Source organism: Pinus tabuliformis, chromosome 3_1, assembly GCF_031772625.1.
Source record: "Pinus tabuliformis cultivar Carrire ecotype Pingquan chromosome 3_1, CPIR1, whole genome shotgun sequence".
Taxonomy (NCBI): Eukaryota; Viridiplantae; Streptophyta; class Pinopsida; order Pinales; family Pinaceae; genus Pinus; species Pinus tabuliformis.
The window spans coordinates 259,228,805-259,248,142 of record NC_142301.1 but is presented as its reverse complement, the minus strand read 5'-3'; the positions used below and the strand labels follow the sequence as shown (position 1 = coordinate 259,248,142).

General features: G+C 35.7%; 1 pseudogene; it reads left to right on the top strand.

The window, feature by feature from the left end:
* Window positions 1-1,455: 1,455 nt before the first annotated feature.
* LOC149186786 (nucleolar complex-associated protein 2-like) lies at window positions 1,456-5,052 on the top strand (annotated as a pseudogene).
* The last annotated feature ends 14,286 nt before the right edge of the window (window positions 5,053-19,338 follow it).

The window sequence follows — 19,338 nt, the reverse complement described above, 5'->3', positions numbered from 1 at the left end:
AGACGCTTAGGTACTTTTCCTTGATTGTAATCAAGAACATAATTGTTATCAGTTATGATCTCCAACCTAACTTTCCATGCAGCAAAATTAGATGAGTCACCCAGCTTTTCATTTTCCTTGAAGGAGGACATCTTGACTTGACTAGATTAGATCCTTCAACTTTCCAAAGATGATTGTTTCAATGCTTGTCTCCTTTTGGGCTTGTCCTTCACCTTAGCTATGATACCATGTTAATTTTTCAGATTGTTCTATGATGTATCAATTACTTTAGCCCAATTCAATAGTTCAATTATAAATCTTTCCAAATTCAATTACTCTTTCCATTCATCAACAATAATTGTAGATAGAACAATAAATGCAGTGACAAAGGAGACAATCAACACATCAACAAGAGACACCAGATTTGGTCAAAGACCAAGGAAAAACTCCACTAAGGGAAAAACCCTTTGAAAAATATTATTTTATTAGATTGACATAAAATGTTCAGTAGAAAGTACAATGAGCCCAATACAATATCATCCATCAAAACAACCCGACAATAATTAAAAATATGTTTCCAGCATCAAGATATATCAGAGACAACTTTTCCCATTTGTAGTCAACTTCGATCAATGATCAAAACTCAATCAAACTTCCTGGTTGCATGGATGATTAGTTGTGTGTGCGATTGAAGGTTTCGAGTTTCTCCCTTGAGCCTGTGATGCTTGTGACTATGGTCGATTTTTCCCTATGGCAAGCCAACGATTGTAGCCCAAACCCCTAAAACATATGCGAGCCTCGAACCCTGTAATTTTGGGCCTTTGCAAACCTTTGTTGTTGTTCCTGCCTCAAACCTCTACAAGCCAATCAATGAAGAAGACAAGAAGAAGATTCTTGGTGATGTCCAAATGAGTTTGAGGTCACTTGGATTTAATAGGCTTCCAAGGGTGTCCAATTTGCTTTAGGGTCGACCTTGTTAAAATGTGCATATGTGGGATTTCCTTCGTAAGTACACTTTCCCTTATCCGATTTGAGTAATATTTAGGTCGATTTTGGTCCTCTCAAAAAGAGGAATTCAATGCTATCATCATATCCAACAAATGATTTGTCCAAAGTGGAATTTACCATAGTTGCATATTTTTAACATCTTTAACTTCTAAAATCAATTAATTCACCACAGAACAACATCCTCCCCGTGGAACAACTCCTTAGTGGATCTTAGGTTGAGACTAATGGAGCTCTTTCTAGGGGGGTTTTTTTAAGCTTCTAGGGGCTCTTTGTTGCCTCCTGCAAGCTTTTAGAACTGCATGTCACTATGGGGATGGGAGAAGAGACGACTCTTTTTCAATTTTGACAATTGTAAACAACAATACCTTTAACACAATCATGATATCTGTTATTGGTGAGATTGATGGTATATTCAGGAAATTGTTGTGAATGCCTCTGTCAGGTGGAAAGAGGGAAGCAATTTTAGAAATGAAAGACACTCCACGATGGAAGGACCTTGAGGGTCTCATTAAGTCATATTTTGTCAACACAACAAACCTTCAACAGATTGAGTTCCTAAAGAACTATGTTGTGGAACTCTATGGAGTGGACTTATCAAATGCTTATCAGCATGTATTTACATTCATTAAACAGTTGGGAATGGTTTTACGACATGCTCTCACATTAAATACCAAGGAAGCATTGGAGAAGGCTTATAGTTGGAAATATATGAATTGCCTTGAACTTTGGTTTAAATTTCTTTGTGCCAATGCCAACAATATTGACTTCCAGCCTCCTTCCTATCCAATGGCTCATATTGTAATTGGAGTTGCTCATTTGGTGCCTACTGCACGCTATACACCTTTGAAGCTGAGATGTACTAAAATGTTAAACACACTTGCTTCTGCTAGAGGAATTTTTATTCCTATGGCTTCTTTACTTTTTGATATGCTAGAGTGTAAAGAACTGGACAGGACACCAACTAGAGGATATGGGAAAGCTTTTGACTTTCCAATAGCATTAAAGGCACCAAAAGTTTTCTTGAAAACTCGTTCTTTCCATGACTGGACAGGGCACCAACTAGAGGATATGGGAAAGCTTTTGACTTTCCAATAGCATTAAAGGCACCAAAAGTTTTCTTGAAAACTCGTGCTTTCCAAGACGAGTGTGTATATTATGTGCTTCATCACCTCACTGAACACTTGGCTCAATGGAGCTATCATGTAGCTTTCCCTGACTTAGCATTTAAAGTCCTTGTACCTTTACGACGTTTCCATGAAAGAACCAACATTGATAGATTTCGGCGCCAAGTGAAGCAACTCATAGATGGGGTTGAATGCAATGTTGCATATGTGAATAAAAAATGAGACGACATATCATTCTCTCCCAAGGATCATGTGATTGTATCCTCATTTCTTCAGGCTAAGAAAGTATCTGGAATGAGCCCCCTTTCGAAATATTACCTAAATCTTCAACAAAAAACAGAACAAAAGAAGACTAGTCTTCAAAACTCCAACGTGCTTGTTCATGAGGTAAAAAGAAAAAGAATGATAAATGATACATTCGCATCTCATGAGGGCTATGGAAATGCATAAGAGAGGGGCAGGTAGTCTTTAACAAGGATTTGTCACCTGAGAAATCAAATGGAGTTGCTGCTTCTAAATAAAAAAAGCAAGAAAAATCCCAGACAGTCACCATTGCTGCGTTGGAAGAAAATGATATTGTTGAACCTCGAGGCTCTTCTTCAGAGGAAAATAATGATGATTTAGATAATAGTGAACAAGATGCAACAGGGCATCTATCTGTAGAAAAACAAGAGAGTGAATCCAATGGAATGCGTCATTTCAAGGTAACTCCACTTGGTAGCAAAGGAGAGCTAGAAGAGTCGTTTAAATTTAGGATTATTACAGGAAAGGTTTTGGATCTCAAGTTCTTGCATGAGCTTTCAGTGATTACAATAGCTATACTAGAATTTACAACCCACACGATGGCTGACAGAGATATGAACGTAGGCAGCAGCAGCGACTCCATGTGCCCTTCAATTCAAAGTTCCATATTCCACTAGGGAGACCCAAAGTCTAATGCAATAAACAGGACCTTTTGCATCCTTCGATTTATTCAAATCATGGCTCCGAGAGAAAGGCACCTGGATAGCGAGAACTGTGCTAATAATAATAAACAAAAGCTCATTATAATGGAGAACCAGAAAATCAAGGAATGGCGCGAGAATTGGAATTCTCATACCATCATTAACGAAGGCCCACTTGGTGGAATGTTAGCAGAAATCGCTTCCAAAAAAATGGGGCATAGAGAACATTTCCGACGCTGCTCCACTATTCTGACGAGCTATCCACCATCCCTATCCGACGAAACCTCTCGTATAACCCTCTGTTGTGCCAAAGCCGACGAGCCATTTACAACCATTTACAAGAATCCGTCCACATGAAGCGTCGTTTGGTCAAACAGCGTGACCACCCAACGCTTCTGTTGACCATGGTCATACACTGTAAACAACACGAATTAACCCATTCAACCACGTTTCTTAAAAACAAAACAAAAATCACAACGTTATATATATATATATATATATATATTTAAAAAAAAAAAAAAATTGGGTTCAAAATAGCTTACCAGCGAGTTATACCAGTTAAGCTACCATTGATGACAAAATACAAAGTGAAGAAAATTCTTTGGATTAGGGTGAAGGACAAAGCTTTTGAAGGAAGAGGCAATGTTACGACAATAAAATTGTATAAAATAAAATAAATATAAATAATGAATAATCAAAATAATGATTATTTAAGTAGTCATTAGTTAAGTGAAAAGGCATGTCTAAAACTGGACGGGCTGGAAGCGGTTGCCAGTGCCCAGCGATCTGGAAAATGAATGGACGAATTTCAAAGCCCATCTCCATGGATTGGCTCCCCTCCACATCAACAGAAAGGACGCAAGAGGCTGGGAAAACAGTCGCTTTGGTTACACAGTCAAACAGGGTTACTTCAAGTTCTTAGAGCGTCCAAACGTCCCTCCCAACCCAGCGCCCTGGGCAAGGATATGGAACTTCCCGTCCATTCCAAAAATCGACCATTTTTGCTGGATTGGTAGCCACCAAAAAATTCTTACCGAGGACAGACTTCAAATCAGAGGATTTAAGGGACCATCCAGATGTGTTCTTTGCAAGTCAAATTCTGAAACTGCTCTCCATATAATGATCGATTGTGATTTCACTAAATCTGTTTGGCAGGATCTGCTGGACAATTGGCATTTTGATTTCAATTTCCCCACTTCAGTTCAAGAGCTGTTTGCAGGTTGGATGGCCAGATACCCAGGCGCTCAACCAAAGAACAAAAAGATCAGAGCAGCATGGAGTGCTTTGCCAAAATTCACTAGTTGGTTAGAAAGGAACAGGAGGATTTTCGAGACAAAGCTCAGGATCACAGAATAGTAGCTAGTACAGTGAAGTGCCAATTAAGTGAGTGGTTGGAAGGCATAGATGACGACTCAAACCTCAGTCAACATGACAGAGCGCTGGGAACGGCCTTCAAGATTAACTTCCATAAACCAAGAAGCCCGCCTCCAGATCTTGAAGTTTGGCAAATCAGGAAAAATGAGATCGAATTTCAGGAATGGCTATCCAAACAATTAATTCCATCTCTTTTTTTTGATGGAGCAGCTAAAGGGAATCCAGGGAAAGCTGGGGCAGGTGGTCACATTATCATGTCAGGGAATATTTCTTCTCATAACTTTGCCTGGGGGCGTGGTCATACATCAAGCATGCAAGTCGAGGCTCTCGCCCTCTTGCAAGGGGTAATCTTCCTCAAGGAGCTGGGAATTCGGGAAGCAAACATTCTCGGAGATTCCCAAGTTATTATAAGAGCTGTGGTGACCAACTCCAACCCTTCTGATCTGCATCTAGCCAGGCTTCTCTCCAGAATCAAAAGCATCTCAAAATCACTTCGCTTGACATATTTTCATGTCCTAAGAGCAAATAACAAAGCAGCAGACGCCCAAGCAAATATTGTTGTCCATCTAGAAGCTGGAACCGTTCTCAGAAACAAGGATTCTCTGTGGTCTCCTATTCCATGAAAAATATGTTTTATTGTTTATTATTAAATCAGTTTGTCTGCACTTTCCATCTAGGACAATTAGCATTCAAAGTTTATTTTGAAAATTGTAAAAAGAGAAAAAGGATAAGAGAAAATGCCAATCCCCTCCTGGCAGAACAGCATGTTGGAAAGTGCTCCTCACTCTGTAACCGAATTTGTGGCCATTGGCCAAGCAGATAATGAAACACCATAACCGTTCTTGTTAAAAAAAAAAAAAAAGGCATGTCTAAAAGACGTGCCCAATCATGAAAGGACACCTATGTAGTATATACGTAGTATATACGCGGGTCCTCATTGTAACCTTCATCATCATTTGTACAATTTTTATATATTAATAAAATTTTATTTCAAATACTTTTGTGTATTTTTACATTCAAGCGAACAAGCTACAGGTTTTGTTGCCTCATTCCTAGGTCATTACTCTATGATTTGTATTTTTAGTTTAAAAGAGACACTTTGTTTGATTGGGAGGAGTTGTTTCCAACAATATTTCGTATTAGTGGGTAAATTTCCAAAGAAAACACCTAAGACAACGTCTGTTTTTATTTCTTAATTGAACCCTTGCAGCTCAACAATTCACAAATAACCCATGCAATATATTCCATTGACTATAATGCAAGAATAGGGTGAACCCATATATAGAACTAGCTAAGTTCTAGTATCATATCTTGTGGAAGCACAGGCCCCATTTATATATTTCTCTCATGTGATATATTCCATCAACTACCATGCAATAATAGCATGAACCCATATATAGAACTAACTAAGTTCTAGTATCCTATCTTGTGGAAGCACAAGCCCCATTTCATTTTTATCAAGCCTAGGATCATTTCGTTTGCTAATAGGGCAAGAGCCCAAAAGATTTGTTTATGAACCAATGAAGTTTTTGATAAGAAAATGGAGATGTGATGAGCAAAAGGATAGTGCTCTCATTAGGATATATGGATAAAATACTTACTATTCTCTAAGTTTTCTCTTGATAGATACTTTCTTGCTAAAGTATGCAAACAATAATACTCTTGGCTAATTTTATTTGATAAAAAAAATACAAATTATTACATTCCTTTTTACTATAAAATATATTATAGTAAGAAACTCCTCCCATTTTGCATAATCTTGAATTACTAAAATCCTTTAATTTGTTTGAAGTTGAATATATCCAAGGATTTGACCCATAAGCCTACATTTTCTAGCCACTTGGCATCCATGAGATATGCCAATTTATTCACAAGGATATAAGAGGAAATTGGATAGAATAAAATTGGCACTTCTAAAGGAAGAATGCAACAAAGAGGGAAAAGGCCCTCAAGCTCTCATCCCACTCGGGCACCAAAAATTGGCTGAAGTGCCTCTTATACACAGAGGAGAAAAGAAACAATTGCTATAGGAGGAGACAGTTATAGCCAACACTTCGGTGATAGTGAGGGAAAAAATCCACCCCCCTCATACTTCCCCTAAAAAATCACATGTGGTTTCATCATCTTAAAGTAAAAGATCAAGTAAGAAAGGCTCTCGGAATGTAGAAGGACCCATGAATATGGAAGAGGATATTACTGCATTTTTGTACTGGGTAATGACACGAATAATTGAATACCATAAAATTGTTTAAGAATTGGCTACTAAACAACCTATCTCATTTGAAGACTAATCTTTAACCATGTGAGATACCCATTATGATAAATCTACAAAAAAATTGTAGTCGGAAAGGCACAAATAAGAAAGAAGGTAGTGAGTCAAATGAAGAGTGAAATAGATGTTTCAGGAGTTGGACCTTCTGCACTCATGACATAAAACTACAAGGGACACTCTTGCTAAGTCAGTAACAAAGCAAGAAGCTAAAAATGTAGGACAAGAGAGAATTTTACATGAGCTTAAAGAAGCTCTTAATCCAACACCCCTATTCACGACTCCATTGTCTATTTAGGCACCTGAAGTAGCGGTTACACCTAGCACAACCCAAAATATTAGAAAGTCAATGCAGCTATTAGAACAAATCAAAACATACATCTCTATGAATATTAACAAGAACTTGAAATTATAGAAGAAGCATGGAAATTTCTATACACTAGAGAAACTTATCTCAAAGAATTAAAACATCTTTTGAATATTTACAAAGGCGCCTTGAGAATTATTAACAATTTGTTGAAAATGATTTGAATACTTTTGTAAATAAAATCAACTCTCTAAGTGAAATCCAAATACATCAGCAAGGCTTGCCTACTCCAAATAGAATCAAACAAATCAAAGTATGTTGGTCTACTAGAATTAATATGATCAAGGATGTTCTTGTTGAATTGTTGGGATGTGATCCCCTCGGTCAATTTTGGGGAAAAAGCCCAAGTTTTGATGTATAGAGATGTAAAGTCTCCTCAAGTTGTAGTCGCAAAGCGCATAGTTAGTTAAAGGATCAAAAAGGGTTTTACCCTTCTTTTATGTAAATTGATTCGGTTTTTGAAGATCTACCCATGGTCCGCAAAGACTTTACATCTTTATATATTTATGGATATATTAAGTTATTGTTTTTATGCATGTAATATATAAAATACATAAAATAGAAAACGAAAAAAAAAAAAAAAAAAATTAAAAATAAATAAATAAAATATATATATATATATATATATACCATCACTTGCAACCATAATAACACAAGATATAACCCGAGAAACCCTTTCGGGAGAAAACCGAGCTAGAAGTTGAGTCTAGTTTTCTCTCTCTTTCTCTGAATTGAAATGCATGCAAGTATAAATAAGTGAGACCTATGGCCTGTGAGATGATAGTCCACAAACCTTCTCTAATTTCTCTCTCTATATACACTCTTGGATAATCTAGAAACTATTCAACAAAATTCACTTGAATAGAATGGAACCCCTTTTCCTCTTAGTGGCTCGGTTATAACACAACTTGATAGCCTCCTAGTGGTGAAGTTTAACTCCTTCAACTCTTAAATATAGCTACAATATCAACTCTTATAGATTCTTCTTCATCATGATCACTCCTTTGTGTTGTCCATTTACAATATCCAAAGGCGAAGCTAGAAAATATCCAAAACAAGTTTCAAATGGGGACTTGCCAATAGAAGTGTGGATTGTTATGTTATAATAATGTTTTATCTATACCATATTTTCATCACAAGTCTTCAAATGTTTTTTATTGTAACCCCTCAAAAGTTGCACCAAAGTCTTGTTAGCTACTTATGTTTTCTCATTTTTCTGTGGATGGAATGTTGTAGACCTCTTTAGTTTCATATCCATCTTCTCCCACAATGTAGTCCAAAATGCATTGAGAAATCTTTTGTCCCTATTTTAAATGATGATCCTTGGAATCCAAAATTGCACCCAAACTTGTCCAAAGAACAAGTTTGTTGCTTATTTCCTAATGATGGTCTTCTTACAAGGACTTAGAACACACATTTAGCTAAACGATCATCTACCACTAATCGATAGTCATGTCCCTTCGTGGTTGTTGGTAACCTCCCACAAATTCCATGGAAATTCTTTCCCATGAACGAGTGGGCACAAATAAAGGATGGTATAGACCCTATTTCTTGTTACTAGGCTTTCTTCTACGATAAATAATACATCCTCTTATGAACCTAGCTACTTATTCTTGCATGTTGGGTCAATACGCACTCTACAAGTTGGCGATTATCTTCCCTACAACCTTGGAGATGTGAGCTTCTTTAATCAGATATAGTCACTCACCTTTAGAAACATATAACTTATCTAACCTATAGAGTAACCCATTCTAGAGATGGTAGTCAATTGTGTTATCACCATCATGCACATGAATTTAGCTTTGAAATTTTTGAAACACCTCCTTGAAGTACATATCCTCTGTGTATGCCTCTCTATATTCATCATGGGTGAAAGGCTCCATGTGCATAAGAGTACCCAAAGTTATGTTCTTTGAAGCGGGTGGCTTTGAAAGCATGTTGACCAACTTTTTTATGTTTCCCTTCTTGTACTTTATCACTAAATGAAACTATTATAGAAACCTCAACCATTGTAATGTCTAGTATATTGCAGCTTACTCAAGGCTTGCAGGTACTATAATGGCTAGTGAACTATGTGGATTATTGTCTCCTTTCCCATCATATAGTGTTTCCATTTCTTCACATATTTGCACCAGGGCATAGAGATATTTATCATAGGTAGGGTAGTTGTTGATCTAGATTTATGAAGGAAACGAAATGAAATATAAATTCATAACCAAAACATAGAGACACAGAGAAACGAGAGTTCTATTAATAAATGGAAAGTGTTAAAATTGTGAAAATGTAAAATGAAAATAAACTAGCTCAAATGGTGGTAGCTTATCTCTGAGAAGAGAAGTGATGGTTGTGTGCCTTCACCAGAGTGAGTTACAATGAGGTCGAAAGGCCCTTTTTAACGTAAGAAGTAATGAGTAAACCCTAAACATTAAAAAATCTAACCCTAGGAGATGAAATGCCAAAAGGCTTGTGGGCCCACTTGTGTTAGTTGGTATGTCAACTTCCCAAGGTCATAAATTTTGCATACAATATATGTTTGGCATGCTCAATAGCTTGTTCGAAAGGTTTAGTCTAGAATTACACATTTTCACCAACATAGGCTACCTTGCCAATTCAAGAAAACATCATTTAGCACCTCAAAAAGTCTCTAGAAGTTTAGGACCCAAGAAACTATAAAAATAAATGTGGCAAGATGGAGAACAGTGATTTGAGCTAGTGGAGTAGGTGGGTGGCCATCGATACCCACCTAGATCATTACACCCCCCACCCCCCCATACACAAGAATCAATGGTCTCAATTGCATTGATTTCCCCCTTCAGATTGGGAAACTTCTGCTAAGTTTTGATCCTAGTGAGCCACTTTCCTTGGTGAAGGAGTTGCATATCTTTGATAACCTAGTAGAGTTGGATGTGGTGCTAGCAGGTATCCTTTGTCTTGGTGTCCATGATTTGGTCTGCTATAACATGTTCAATGTATTTAAGATTGAGCTCTATGGGGTCCAATTGCTCGAGTACTTCTGAGGTGTCTAACAGAGGTGGATAATATGGTCGAAGTAGCTCCACATTGAACACTGGGTGCAAGCCAAGTAATGGGGGAATGCTCAATTCATAATCATTTTCACTCGCTTCCTTTGTGATTTTGTACATCCCATATCAAAGTGGTTTGAGCTTCATATTAGGGCCCATGGGGTGCTCTTTCTGTAAATGTAACCACACCTTATCACCAACCTGAAACTTATGTGGAACCATATGTTGGTCATGTCACTACTTGTACTTGGCATTGCCTTTATGTAGGATATCATAGACCTGTTGTTGGAGGTGTTGGATCCACTCAACAAATTTGGTTTCCCTATCTAGCTCGATCTGAGCATGGGAGGACTCAGTTAGTGAATATGCAATGGGCTTAGCCATATCAATTAGGGCCAATGGTCAGACCCCTAAGCACACCTTAAAACGACCATGGCTAATAGAGTTGAGGAGGGATCTGTTATAGCAATGTTGAACATATGGAAGGTTTTCATCCCATGTGTGCGAGTACTTGGAGTTGTACATGCACAAAATATGCACAATCATCATATTAATCACTTCTATTTATCCATCATATCGAGGATGAAAGGTAGTCGATTTGGTAAACTTGATATCCATGAGACACCTTAAGCTAAACCAAAAGGTGTTAAGGAACATATTATCTATATCTGAAATAATGGTCCAAGGTAGCTTGAAATGAACCCAAATACGCTCAAATAAGAGTTTAGTAGGGTCTTCATCTATGATACTCTTCTTACACAATGATAGAATGGCCATATTAGAGAATCAGCCGACTACCACAAAAATAAAATCCTTAACATGCTTGGTGGATCAAAAAACTAACATGTAATCAATGGACATTGACTCCCAGGGCTTGTCCAAGGTAAGTATAGGATTGCACAACCCCTACTTTTTATGGTTGGTTTAGCAATGACACAAGTGGTGCATGATTTAATATACCATTGGACATTCTGTCAAATCTTTGGCTGATAGAAATACTATTAAGTATTGTTACTATCTTTCCCGCACTAAAGTTCCCTGGCACCCGACTATAATGTGCCTCCCAGATTAACTTGGCACGCTCACTTGAAGGAGCATAAAGGTGGCCCAGGCAGCACAACAATGCATCCTAGAGGTGGAAGTTTGGAACTTGCTTGTCTGTCATCATAATTTGGTATGTGGTAGTGAATTTTGAGTCATTATGTACAATTGTGGCCACCTAGAGGTCTCATGACCACAAGAGTTAAGAACTATGGTCAGCCCACAACTGGGGGCCAACTAAGACAATATGTGAAATGATTGGTGCTACCCTTGTATTTGATGTTTAAATGGAATTGTTGCAAGTGTGTGGACCATTTATGATGGAGGTAATTCTATAACTTCCTTTGTGTTTGCATAAATTGTAGATGCATGTGATTAGTGTGGATGATCATCTCCTTCCTTGGAATGTAATGCTTCCATTGTCAATAGACCTACACGATGGAGTACATCCCTTCATCATAGGTGGGGTATATTTAGATAGTATCATAGAGTGTTTCACTATGATAGGTCATCGGATGTCCTTGTTAAGTGAGGATTGCACCAATAACAAAGTCAGACACATCTATCTCAATCTCAAATGGCTACTGCAGGTCTAACAGGGTGAAGACTGCCGTCGAGAAAAGGCAATGTTTTAGATCATCAGATGCCTTCTATTGTGACTCAAACCAAAATAACTTTGTTTTTTCTCCTCCCTTAGTCACTTGACTTAAGGGCCAAGCGATATAAGAGAACCCCAACACAAATATTCAGTAGAAGTTAGAAAGACCCAAGAAGCTACAAAGCTCTGTTAGAGTCATCGAAGCTGGCCAATCTCAAATGACTTAGATCTTAGCTAGATACACATGCATACTTTGATCATCAATAATGTAGCCTAGGTATTGGACCTTTTTCATGGTGAAGAAGAATTTTTCCAAGTTGGCACATAGCTTGTGTTGTTGTAGAGTGTGATGGACCTATTAAATATGTTGCAAGTGTTCTTCCCAACTCTTGCTAAAGATGAGGATATCATCCAAACATACAACCACAAAATAAGTGGTGAAAGGCTGCAAGATATCATCCATCAAACTTGCAAGTGTTCTATTGGGACTTTATGGTAGCCAAACTTCAAATCAATCTTACTAAAGTCCTTACTCCCCTTGAATTGGTCAAGAAGAGTGTTAATCCAGGGAATTGAGCATTGGTTCCTTATTATGATTTTTTTCAAGGCTTGGTAATCAATGCAGAGTCGCCAGGTCCTATCTTTCTTTTGCATGAGTACAATTGGGCTTCCACAGGGTTAGGAACTTGGATGGATGTGCCCTTTTTGGAGTAGTTCTTGGACCTGGTGCTTGATTTTCTCATTTTCCATAAGAGAACAGTGATAGATTGGCCCATTAGGTAGAGTTGTGTCAAGATTTAGATTAATTGAATGCTTGATCTGACAATGCAGAAGTACCCCGATGGGTGAGGAGAAGATGTATTTTTATTTTTCCATGACCTTGTCCACTTACTTTTGCTACATGAAGGGGCCTTATGTGGATGTCATGCATGTGGCCACGATCTTCTCTTTACTTTGAGAGTGAATCAGGAAGAATATAAATTTCTCAGTTTGAGAGATGACCTTACTACATTGCTTAGTAGAGATCAAAGAAATTGTAATAGGTAGAGCTACCTCTGACATCCTGTATAGTCTTTTGCCCAAAGTAATAATAACACTACGAGATCTACACTCATATACAACATGACGCTTCCACAATTATGGTTTTCCTAAAAGAACAACACCAAATTCAAGGGGAACAATATCACACAATACCTCATCCTTGAAGGGCCTGATTTCGTAGGGCAGGCGACATTATTAGCTTATGCGGAGATCTTGCCCTTAACAGAGTGACCCAATGGTGTATGGTTATGGGTGTGGTGTTGTCATTAGGTCCAACTACTTGACGACATTTGTTGATATGAAGTTATTTTGACTTTCACTATCGACAATGAAATGCAGCGGAGCACCCTTCACCCACGTTTGTGGGTGAAAGAGACACTCACCTTCCTCCATATCTTCAGGCTCACATTGTTGGACCTTAGTGGTGGAAACGATGGAACTAGGTTCTATACTAATGATCTAATTCCCTTTGTCTAGGTCTAATTCAGAGTTGAAACCTACATTTGACTCTAAGACTTTCATTTTGACCACCAATGACTACCTTGCATGACATTCATCAATGTTATGAGAGGGGATCTTATGGAACTCACACCACTTTCATGTGTCTTTCTTCATCTTCCCATTACCATTCTTTGTATGTGGCTTAGATGGGTTGTCTTGGGGTGGTTCACCCTAGCTCTTCCCTTTATTTTGTAATTTGGGGATTCCCTTATGCTGCTTCTATTGTGAGGGATTCACAAATCCAAAATATTGCTTATTATATTTAAACTTTTTCTCGATTTTGATAGCATATTGGTATGTTGTGTGAAGTGAGGAGATATGTAGAAACTCCATTTCTGGCTAGATCTATCTATCCAGACAGGCATGGTACTTTAGAAACAGATGTCACTAAGAGTCTTTGGTACCCAACTTGGTGCACAATCTATGGAAGATGTTTGTGAACTCTAGCATTGTTTTCTCCCTTTCCTATCGTAGTGTGGTCTGTCTCGTATACTAGCTTTCGTAGCTTCCAATAGGGTAATATTTTCCTTTATAACATCCCTAAAAGAGTCCCAATTGGGTGCGACTATAAACAATGCAAATTCCTTTGTGGCCTTTTGTGCACGGTAAGTCTCCTACCAATCCTTGACATGGGGGGAATCCTTAAGGAGTGCAAAGATAATATTTTCTCTAACAGATAAATATTGGACCAAAAAATACCCTTCTATAATTTAATATAATCGTTTGTCTAGAGAATTCACATCTATCTGGCCTTCAAATTTAGGAATATCAAGATTAACTTGTACCTCGAAGGGGGCAATGCCTCCAAAGCGGTCAGTTGATGAAGAAGTGTCACCTATTGGCATCCATTGAAGGATCTGGGAAAAATTATCCATCATCTCATTTCTTTACTACGTAAGGGCTTCTGCGAGCAATAAGTTAATAGGATCTCCTAGTACATCATCTTTCTTTTCTTCCGCTATGGGAGGTCATTGGGGTCGGCGAGGATAGTATTACAAGGGCTCAAGCAGTTCCGAGTCCCAACTCCTTATACCCCAACCTTGTTAGGGACATGCACAGAAAAACAGATAAAGCAGAGACTGCTCTGATTCCACTAATCCATATTTATGAAGGGAACAAAATGAAATACAAATTTATAACCAAAACATGGAGATATAGTGAAACTTGACTTCTATTAATAAATGGAAAGTGTTGAAACTACAAAAAATGCAAAATAAAAATAAACTAGCTTAAATGGTGGTAGCTTATCTCTAAGAAGAGATGTGACAGCTACTCACCTTTACCAGAGTGAGCTACAATGAGATCGAAGGGCCCTTTTTAACTTATAAGCAATGATGAAACCCTAAACATCCAAAAACCTAACCCTGGGAGATGAAACACCAAAAGGCTTAATTTGTTATCCTTATGAAGTTATGAACATTGACTTACGCAGTAGCTTTTGTTGGTTGGTCCTAAGAAGTCCATGCAAGTACTAATTTTCCAAGTGAAGTTATCCTCCCATATGACATGAATTTTTTTAATGAATCGAATGTGGAGGTAATGCTCGTGCACAGAGCAGACCATGGACAACACAATGCCCACAGGGGAAAAAAATGCCAAAAGTATGCATTTAGCAAATCAGATTGTAAAGTGTGATGTGAGATAAGACAAAACACTAGAAAAAATGAATGTATGTGATATTTACCAATAAAACACTCAAAATCTTAAAACTTGATAATTATAACTTAAATTTCCAAAATTTATTACTAGATTTTTAATAAAAATCATACCAAATTTTCTATTATAAATTTAAATCTCATTAAACTACGCTTTAAATATGTTGTATCCATCTCCCTCACATTGCAAGTTCGATGCCCCTGAATTGGAATAAAGTTCTTGGTATACGTTCTCAGTACATTCGAATGCAGCATAGTTGAAAGTAAAATTCACAGGCTCTGTTTTTTTTCAAAAGAAAAAAGCAGGATGTAATTATATTAAGATTATATAATTGTTCAGATACAGTTGTCTCCGTGGAGACATAAAACTGAAGGCTGATCCCTTATAACAGAAAACCAGCTGCTGTTACAACATCAATCTAATGGGCGATGTATTTGCCGAATTGAAAACATATTAGGAATAACACATATGAGCCGTAATTGAGGCAAAAAGAGACAGCCTGAAAAAAAGGAGCTACGCCGAGGAGGGCATAAATCCTAAAATAGAAACCAAGATTGATTGCAGAGGCGTGATGGAGTTCTGGAAAATACGGTGATTCCGCCAGGAGTTCTGGAATATTGTTTGTTTTCATTGCAGCTGCATAATTTTTTCCCTTTCAAATACTCTGCCAATGTATTGTGCCGCAAGCGTGGAATTTTCGCTGCAACTAACGCAATAAAAATGACCACAAGTCAGTAAGTCAGGGAGTAATAGAAACCTATTTTCACTTCATGCGATCATCATATTGTATGTTAAATAGTACTATTTATTAAAAATTATCAATATTATTACATGAAATTATCTAGATGGATGGGTTAGTTTAAGTGGGATTGCTAAAATGGGAAAATTGGGATCAAGTCACAACCAGGACTTTTGGATTCAGATTTGAAGTTGGCTGTTTTTTAAATATTATGGATTATATTTGATGTTTGTTTAGTTAAAAGGGTCAAAATTAAGATGTGTATGTTTACTTTAGGTATCATTCTTTAAATAAGAGAAAGGGTTTGTTTGGTTTTCTAAGATGTGCATTTAATTACATATATAATTATTTGAATAAAAATAATTAACATTGAATATTTTAAAATGGATTTTTATTTAAAAAAAATATTATATATTAGATTTGTTTATTAAAATTGATAGAAGATATAAAAGATAATATTTGATATTTTTGAAGAAAGATAGAATTTATCATTTATAAATATATAATATTTGACTTATGATATAGTATATATTTATAGGTGAAGTCTAACTTATAAATGAAATAATTTTTTAGGGGCATTTTTTCTAGTTAAGTTTAATTAAAATTTAGACAAAATATTTTAAAAACTTGAATTTAAGTTGTTTAATCTATTAGATTTGAATGTCTTAAGAGTTTTTCAGGGTGTTTAATCCATTTATGTATTTAAAAATGTATTTTAAATAACAAAAAATCACAATTTTACTTGAAATTGTATGGCACGTAAAAAAAAGACTATTTTGTCTATAAAATGCATTAAATCTATATTTATATATTACTAAATTAATCATAATATAAACTAAGTATAGAGAATCAAATAATAATCGTATTTCATATTCTACTTCCTTTTTAAGTGTTATTTCTTAAAGTTTTTGGAAGATATCTTTGTATGCATTTCAAAGCATTTTCAAATAGTGTTTTTTCTCTTTTTAGTAAATGTTTTTATAAATTTTATTATTTTAATAATGAATTTTTTTGTTGATTTTGTTCCAAGAAAAATAATGCAAACTCATTACTTGATCTCTTAGAATTAGTCCACACCTAATGGGAATCACATTTTTTTATATAAAAATTAAATGTAATAAAAATAGAAATAGAAATAAATATACTCAATTTACACAAATATACCAAATGTCTATATTTTAAATAAGAAAATAAAATTAAATATTTTTATCAATATTTTTTATTTATCAAAAAAATAATAATTACATAATTTTGATTTTATTTTGTTTTTATTTAAAGTTTATTTTCTTTTTAATATATAGAGGTGAAGCCTTTGAGGAAAAATTAAGATATCAATATTATATATATATATATATATATATGTATGTATATGGAAAAATGATAAAATTAATATATAAAAAATGATACTTATGTAAAGGATTAAATTCTGAAATCAATATTAAAAATTATCATAGGTGTACGTTGCAAGGAGTATTTGAGTGGTTTATATATATATTTAAATTTCATCAACGTAATTGACATTAAAATTAATAAAGATTTATTATAATGAAATTAGATTGTTGCTTACAAATAATTTTGTTTTAAATAATTTAGAAATTAAAAAGCTATAAGAAAAATATTAATTATTTATTTTTACATTAATAAGTTATATAATAAATAAATAAATAAATAATAATATATGTAAAGACACATAAAGAAATAGGTTTCTTTATGATTGTAATTTTATTATTTATGATTATTAAGTTGTTTGTCAAAACAAGACATTGAAAAAGTCAAAAACTTTAAATTTATTATGGATTTTACATTTTAATAGTATATAAATCATGTGTTATTTTTTTTGTCAAGTTGTTTGTGATTCTTTAGACTTGATCTGTGGCTTGAGGATGCGTGACACACAGGCATCTAAGTCGTCAAAGTCACCCGGGAATCGCACTCGACCTGGGCCACACCAACCCTTAGTTGATTGGACTTTTTAGAATGTCTCCTCCCCCTGGCACAGGGTCCAACCACCCCCCGTGAGGTTTGATCCTGGGTTGCCTTGTTGACGAGGCCCATCCTCAACTAGTTGTGCCAGTGGGACTTGACATGTGTGTTGTGTGTTATTGTTTACATTACAAATTTACATTTAAAATAAACATGTGTCTTATTTTTTACATTACAATTTATAATGAAGATAAAGGCATCTAACATGTATTTGGTTGGGGTTTAATAGGTTTTTGGGATTGTGTAGTCATAATCCTTCACTTGGAACATATTAATTTTATCGTATTTTATTTTATTTTATTTTTTGTTTTCATTCTCATCTACAAATGAGACACATTTAACACATCTTGTTTGTACTTAAATGCATAGATTCAAAAAAAAATCAAAACAACTTCATTACAAAGTATTCATGAATTATTTTTTGGCTTAAGGCTAGATAGGATGTATGATGATGTACAACTTTTTCATTACTCAAATGACCAATTATCTAAAGACTATATATTTTATTTCATGCCAAGTGTTGTAGATTCTAGTGGAGAGGTTGCCATAGTCATTAAGTGTTGATGAGGCATCCTCGCTTAACCTTAGCAAAGATGCCAAAAGTTACGTCTTTGAGCTTTAGATATGTGGCATGGGAGAGGTTGATGTTGTTGGTACCTCTACAATGTTTGGCCAATATAGGGACAATTATGAGGATCCTCCAGCTATTTCCAAATTTACAAATGTACCTTCATTATCATATCCTAGTTTTTTGCAAGTGATTAGTTCTAAAAGTGATATTTTCAATGCAATCTTGTCTACCCTAGATGCAAGCTATGTTGATTTGGCTAAAGATTTGTTAACACTCCAATCTCATATCCCAATCAGCATTGGCGGTTTTGCCTTTATTGGGTTAATATTTATCACTTGCAAAGAGGTCACTACAAAGAAGAGGAAGGCCCTTAAGAGATGAACAAATGTAAGGAAATTAAGTGTCAAATAGGATAGGTTACTTTAGTAGTGGGGGAGGACATTACACTTAACCAAATTCTCAATATTTCAGGTCATACCCTGGTAAGGAAATTTCATAGCATAAGAGTGGGAATGGATTGTTTATTGTCCTAGATAGAAAGGTGTTACGTCACTAGTCCAGGGTATACTTCGGAGGCACATTTCTTAGCCAAAGGACAACTCAAATTTGTTTTTAAATGAGAAGAAGATGTTGCTTTGGTCCTTAAGGAGGTATGGTTTATGAATAGCTCATACTTATCCATAAAATCATGGCATCCTTTGATGCAAAGGAGGAGTGAATGTTTAGAACCTTGATCTAGATTAAATTTCTTAAGATCTCTAAGGAATTTTTTATGGATTAGGTCTTACAAGCCATTGGTACTTGGTTCAAGAAGACCATATTATTCGATGAAAGGCTTTTGGAAGAGGGATTTAGGTTGATATCTTGGATATTGGTAGACATGGATATTATAATGGGTTTATTTGAAACCATTGATTTGTTTCTTAAGGGGAGAAGTATTTTGCAACTCCTTGATTTTCTTAATATAGTGTTCTAGTAGTATAGATGTCATATGCATGGACACCCCGTGAAATATTGTTTGCAGTGTTTCTCCAAACAAAATTGGAGCCGTAAGGAGCATTTTCAAAGAGCCTATTATATGGAGAGAAAAAAATGCCACTTGTCCCTGAGGAGATTGTTA